Below are 7,260 nucleotides of genomic sequence, written 5' to 3' on the forward strand. Positions count from 1 at the left end.
CCCTGATAGCACACGTACATCACAGAGAGACGTCTATTTGATGTCTGCAAGACATATTTTTTCGAGTGTTTGCTCATCTGCAATACGTCTATAGGATGTTTCCTATCAGATGTCCAGTAGACGTTTAGAAGATGTCTTTAAGATGTTTATGATTTAGAATGAATGTAAAACTGAAATCTTAAAGACGTCTATCAGATGTTTGTACACAGCAGATGCTTTCCAGATGAAGAGATCTTTAACAGACATCTTGCAGACGTGCATGTGCTATCTGGGAAGTAACTGTAATTTAATTACACATTTTTTTGATTACAGTTACATTTATTTTGTAATTAAATTACATAACGCTGTTACATGTAACTAGTTACTCCCCAACACTGATAATAATGCAGTATTATTTTTCAGAATGTTGGTAACATTACCACTGCTTGACATGTGGCCAGGAGGAGGACATGAAGTATTTAGCATAGTATTGCACTCTATTCTGCTTATGCACCTTTTTTTAATGCAAAAATATTTATGAACTAACCTTGACAAACATATTATACATTTCTGAAACTGCATTTTATGACCCATTTAAGAAATGTTTACATTTTTATTTTATTCTCAAGATGTATTATATTAAGAATGATTTTGCTATAGTGGTTCAGGTTGTAGGATTGCTGAATGATAGGTTTGGGACAGGAAAGCAAAGTCTTGGTTAATTTTCAACCCTGTAATATAAAGCAATTAATTACTCTGCATTTTCTGTCTACATGACAAGCAAATAGACTCTAAACTCTGAGAAGAAGATAAAACAGTTACACATTTACAGAGATCTCTCCTCATGAGGTTATATGTCTTTCTTTACAGGCTCATTTACCTGAACAATAACCAGTGCAGGTGAGTCTAGTGAAGTTAGAAAAACATGGTGCAGACGTAGTGTATGTTTTTCCCCTTCAGGGAACTCGAGCTGCGTCAGAAACTCTTGATTTGAGAAGTTTGCATTACTGAATTATTTAATTTGTTACTGTTTTAAGATGCAATCAGCAGATAACAGAACAAGGCATCATCAAGTGAGTAATGATGTACATACACATACATGCTTATATTCAAAAACACAAACACACACACAACATAATCAAATTCAAATTTGTAAGAGTTTGACTCTGTTATTATCAGCCCAGAATGGAAGCAAAAGACCTTTGGATTGCGCTCATCGCCAGGGTGTGTAAAACTTCATCTTCTTAAAAGTGACTTTATTTTTAAGTTGATCCGTAGTTAATGAGGACTAATGCTCAAGACAAAACCATTCTTGGTTTATGGCTGTTTTTGTGGTTCTGATCAGATGGCCAGTGAGATCGAGTTAAATGATGATTCTTCAGTTCATAGATGGAAATAAAAAAACTGGGAAACCCATGTTTTAAATGTGTATCGATTCTTTGAACAAATAAAATGTCTGTTCTTTCTGCTTATTCATTTGTATTACAGGATGTTGTACAACCAGCCGAGTGCATTGGTAGGGTGAGTATTATGTTTTTAGTATCAACCTGTTATAGCCCATTTCCACTCATGAATGGAATGATTACAGTGCTGTATGTGTGTTTTAATGAAGTCGGACAGATGTTGCTTCTGTAACATCATGGTTAGCCCCAATCATTTGGGAGGGAACCTTTGACTCCACACTGATCGACTCTATCTACAAACAACAGAATCTCACCATAGCAACCACTGTCTTCGCTTTGGGAAAGTAAGCCTTCATGATAGCCTCTTTTCTTGTATTAATAATTCGCTTCACTAATGTACCTAAAAACTATGCTGAAGTTCGTCCAAACCCGTAGCAAATGTTGCCAGTATTCAGCTACACTGACATGGTGTGTTTTCACAGGCTTCCCATAATTGTGCGACATTGTGAATCTGTTAACGGGTAATAATGGCAACAGGGAAGTCGAAATCTGCCACCAAGAAATGGATAATCACAGACATGTATACAGATGTTTATGAGCACAATGTGGCATCAGGAACAAAATCTGCCAAAATCTTTTTGAATAAACATTTACAATATGAACTTGTTCAACTTTTTTGCAATACTCTTTATTATGTAACCAAATGCAATTTATGTGTATTGAAAGCACTGACAACCTTTTGTTTTACCACTTTTATGAAGGGAGTTGAGGGAGGACGTTTAGGGAGCTACAAGGTCTGAAGCTAAAACCAATTGTAAACTTTAAATGATATTTTCTGGGTACTATTGCAAAAACATAACCTGCCTTTTTGTATGTTTGGATATGCAAACATGTGTGACACATGACATTTTGACACCGTAAAATATGTATGCATACATTTAGAAACATCAAAATCTTTACGACTATGTTTTATATTTATATTATTTATATAAATATATTATGATTCCTTTGAATTGTATTTGTTTATATTTGTATAAATATAAATGTATTTATACATTTTGACATAAATAAACACATTAACTATTGTATAGATAATAACACACTAAACTGAGCTGGACGATGACACAACTGAATCAATGATGAACTGACTTTAACAAAAAAAAAATCAGTTTACTATTGTCCTCTTGCATTAACTATACACTATTTTCCTGTTTAATGCTTTGACACAATCTGTATTGTATAAAGCGCTATATAAATAAAGCTGACTTGACTAAACATAACAGCTTTTCAACAATATATGTAGTAGCAATAATTTTCTTTATTCTTTCGGGCAAAGAATTAGCTCTGGTCTTAGTAAGAGTTTCAACTGTTTACTGGATGTTCTTGTACAAAACAGAAACAAAATAAACTGTTGCTCGATCTTTTTTTTTCTTAAAGGGGACACCAAAAATTAAAGGTGATTAAAGGCAGTCCAATAATAAAACAGAGCAAACCATTACAGAATAAACATGGGGTGTGTTTAACAAATGTACATATAAATCTAAACACATTAAAATAATATCTACTCGAGCACTTCTAATTTTAATGTTAAATTTTAATTATTCAAATTATGTCTCTTACATCCTCAGCCCCTAATTGTATAGGCAGGCATCTGTATATCATTTATCACATTAAATTATTTAGAGCAGGGATCCTCAAATCTGGCCCACGAGATCCACTTTGCTGCAGAGTTTAGCTCTAACCCTAATCAAACACACCTGAGCATGCTAATCAATGTCTTCAGGATCATTAGAAAATCACAGGTAGGTGAGTTTGATCAGGGTTGGAGCTAAACTCTGCAGCGCATTGGCCCTCCAGGGCAAGATTTGAGGAACCCTGATCTAGAGCCATAAACCTTCAGAATAAGAGTCTTTTAAGTCACAACTTGAACTTCTATTCAAACTACAGTCAGCCAGCTTCTTGTAGAAGACATATTTTGGAGATGGGTCGATTCAGTGTGCTGCTTTTCATCTGAAAACACACTGCGAACATTTCCATTAGAGTCAGGCATTGTCTTGATGATGCGACTTATCATCCTTCCGAGGTGCATTGGAATCCGCAATCAGGACAATGCAGCGATTCTAGGATTTTTTTCAACTGGGGGGCACAAGAGGGGCCAATCTTATGTTGTGTATTGATATGTAGAAGTAGATATCCAAGTCATAGTTCAGTAAGCTTTAAAATCAGCAATAAACAGTGAATAAAGGCATTTGTTCACTGCTGTAAATCAGCAGTCAAATACAATTTGTATTCACTTTTTAGAAGTGAAAAACTGTAATAAATAAAAGAATACAATCTGTGAATAGAGTATAACTCACAAAAATAATCAAACTCAACATTAATGCTTTAAAGTAGTGCCGATTGATGAGCTGATGAGAGTGGCAGTTGTTGGTCATCAGAAGTGTGGTGAGAGAAAGTGCTGTGTCTGTCTGTGTGTGTGACTGACGGGAGAGCCTGGTGAATTCATGACACATACGTGGTTCCAAACCTGTGTGACTTTCTTGTTTTTATTTTACAAAAGAAATTGTAAAGAAAGTTTTTGTCCATATATAATGAGCGTCAATGGTGATCAAAATAGAGCTTGATTTATTTTCCCATCGCCTTTCATTACAGTAGACAAAAACATTCTTTTTTTGTTTCATGGAAGAAAGAAAATCATAAAGGCTATAGGTGTTACGGAGCTGACGAGACGAGAGACGTGCAGATCCATATGCATATATTATATATTAAAAGACGTGGTCACAAACACAGGCAGGGTCGAAACAAAACACAAGAGCAGTCCAGTAAACGGGCGTGGGTCGATCGACGGTGAATAATATCCAACAGGGCAAGGCAAAGAGAGATAATCCAGGTACACAGCAATAATCCAGTCAGGGGCAAACAGAGTCCAATCGGCAAGACGAAGGATGTAATCCAAAATATAGAGCAGGCTCCATAAAGTAGCTATCAACTAAACAGTGATAAACGCTAAACAATACTCGGCAGTGAATGGTGGTGTGAGATTGATTTATATAGTGTGTGTAATAGCTTTCAGGTGAGCGTGTGATTGGGTACAACTGTGTGCAATCAGTGCAATGGATGATGGGAAATGTAGGCCAGGGTGACATGTAACAGTCTGTGTAGTGTGAGAGTCAATGTAATGGAAGAGCGATCTCTGGTGGCGAGCGGATGGAAGTCCGTTGACAGGATTCGTGACAATAGGGATAACATGAGGGAGAGTAAATGATGACAGAATTGACATTTTTGGGTAAAATACCCCCTTTAATTTATATATTTGACTGCCTTAAAACATTATAAACAGCTAGGGTTTTCGGAATGTGTGACATTCAGGTGAAGCAAAACGAGCTGTGTGCGGATCAGAAACATATTTAGCAGAGGTGGGTATCAAACAGAATTGAGTAGCAGTGGTGGAGGTAACGAATTACAACTACTCACGTTACTGTAATTAACTTAATTAAGTCGTTTTTTTCGGGTACTTGTACTTTTTTGATGATAACCGGAAAAAGGGACCAAAAAAAGCCGTGATAACCGGGAAAAAGGGACCAATAAAAGCCCAGATAACCAGGAAAAGCCGCCGCTGCAGCAGGCTTTGAAGAGCTGATCAGACAGTGAGGGAGCTCAGTGTAATTTATCAAACTCAAAGTTTGGAGAAATAAACTACTTGGTAGAGTTATCATAAATATCTATATTTTTATTACTCATTTCCCACAGTATATACCGTAGCCTATATACACCGATACAAGCTGCGCCTCTCTTTCCTCTCCAACAGTGAGTTTGACACGCATCCGCTTCCTGTCAGAGTCTGAATGTCCGCGCGGGATTGCAGGTTTTCCGCATAATTTTAATAATTCCCGTGCAAATGTGGCGAGCACTTTATTGTAACATGAGAACACAGTTATGTAATCGCTGAAAACTGGATGCAAGCTCTCAAATAGGCCTAACTTATACAAAAAACTGCCTGTCCTCTCACTTCGATATTGCTTGTGTGCACTCAGACAATCTCTCCGTGCTTTTAAAGTAGAAATTATTTCTCTTTGCTCCTGGATTAAACTTTGTCAAAAGTTATCAACCATTTAGAATAGATCCACACCTGACCAATGAAAATGCTACTAGAAATGTTATTGGCTGTAAGTGAAATGCACCAGAAAGTCTTTCAACAATCAAAGGATTCAAGCATTCAAAGTGTTTATTGTCATATGCCCAGTGAGGAAAACAAGTTTCCCTGAGCAATGAAATTCTTACTTTGCTGTCCACAATGAATGCCAAGACGGAATGGGATATTTGTCTGATTTGTACATATAAATATCCTAGTCTGTCAAACTGCATCACTACATTGTACAGTCATTACAGGTAAAAACCATCTGATGTTCCATTTATCTAAATAAATAACATATATGGCTCTAAATCACTGCTTATAAAAATTATGTGTTGTCATATTTCAAATACCTCAACTGAATTGAGGTAATTTGTTTTATCATTTTATTACTGACTGTGTACTTGTCTTTTTTTGTAAATTCAATTCAGTTTGAAATCAAAGTTGAAATCAAGCTTCCTTGTGCTGTAAGCTTTTGCAACAAAGTTCCTTGTCCTGTAAGCTTTTGCAACAAAGTTACCCTATTTTAAAGACACAAATAAACAGAATGAACAAATGTTTAAGATTGAGATTTTTGTAATGGTAATTGATCAATGTTTATCCACCTTTTTCCTATGCCCCATGATGCTTTGCGCGAATTATGGGTGGAACTTCCGTTATGACGGAAACAATCATTCATAGCAAGATGTGGAATCACACACTGACAGAACTTATAAAGGACAACATCAACATACCCGTCCCTTCCTTAATAGAGGAATGGGAGGACGATTTAAAAAAGTGGCCGCGCATACGTAAAGTAGCATTTTTAGCTACTTTGTTGATTCAATTGCTTGTAACGGTAAGGCAATGAGCAATTTGAAAAGCTCAGAGGCTTACCAATACCTTCACAGTAATAAAGTAGGTCGTGTGCTATTCAAAGATGTGGGCAATGATTTCGTGTACTTAAAAGCTGATGTAGAGCAGAGTCAAAGCCTGAATGTGTCACACCATAAAGCTTGGGCTTTAGTCTCTACGTCAGGTGTCATATAGACGGCAGGGTGCTCATGTCGCAGGTCCAGGGCGCTCATGTATTAACGCAGCTGCAGTAATGTGGAAGGTCAGTAAATACATGTATAAAAAAAAAAAAAAGATGAGGACTCTCAAATAAACTGTGTTTAACGACAATGTACTAACATTTAAATGTATCATTTGATACAATGCACTATTGTGTAAATACGTTTTTACACTGTAAAAACTAAAATTATCATCAAAATGATAAAACATCTAAAATTACACTGCCAACCACACCCCTTAAACCTACCCATACCATGGAACCTGTGCCAGCCTTACCCAACTCACACCTCAGTGGCATCAAATGAAAAAAAATTTTTAAAAAAGGGTAAAAAATAATTCTCCCCATATGCACAGTCGTTAAAGACACCTAATATGAAGTGGGATTGATGATGATGATTGTACTACCGGTATATTATTAGTATTACCATTAGTATTAGGCTAGTAGTAAACGCATTATCTGAGTGCTAACTAATGTGTTTAACATCTAAAAGCTACAATCCTACACTCTCAGTAAAAAAGGTACACGATGGTACAAATAATGTTCCTCAAAGAACAGTTTTGTACCTTTTCAATAATTGTACCTTTAATGGTACAGTAAAGACCTCCGATGATAATACTAAGGTTTACCAGTGGTTTTGTTTATTTAACAAAAATAATAATAATAATAATGCGTACAATATGCACAATATGCAT

General features: G+C 36.1%; 1 long non-coding RNA gene across 1 annotated transcript in view; it reads left to right on the forward strand.

The window, feature by feature from the left end:
• The window catches only part of LOC107721239 (uncharacterized), a 3,115-nt gene extending 1,497 nt beyond the window's left edge, over positions 1 to 1,618 (forward strand). The window contains exons 2-6 of the long non-coding RNA XR_001637693.1: positions 850 to 879; positions 1,017 to 1,052; positions 1,159 to 1,203; positions 1,468 to 1,500; positions 1,592 to 1,618. This is a non-coding gene — a long non-coding RNA (uncharacterized LOC107721239). The remainder of the gene's footprint in view (positions 1 to 849; positions 880 to 1,016; positions 1,053 to 1,158; positions 1,204 to 1,467; positions 1,501 to 1,591) is intronic.
• The last annotated feature ends 5,642 nt before the right edge of the window (positions 1,619 to 7,260 follow it).

The sequence above is a fragment of the Sinocyclocheilus rhinocerous genome, unplaced genomic scaffold, assembly GCF_001515625.1.
Source record: "Sinocyclocheilus rhinocerous isolate Xijiao unplaced genomic scaffold, SAMN03320098_v1.1 scaffold1566, whole genome shotgun sequence".
NCBI lineage: Eukaryota > Metazoa > Chordata > Actinopteri > Cypriniformes > Cyprinidae > Sinocyclocheilus > Sinocyclocheilus rhinocerous.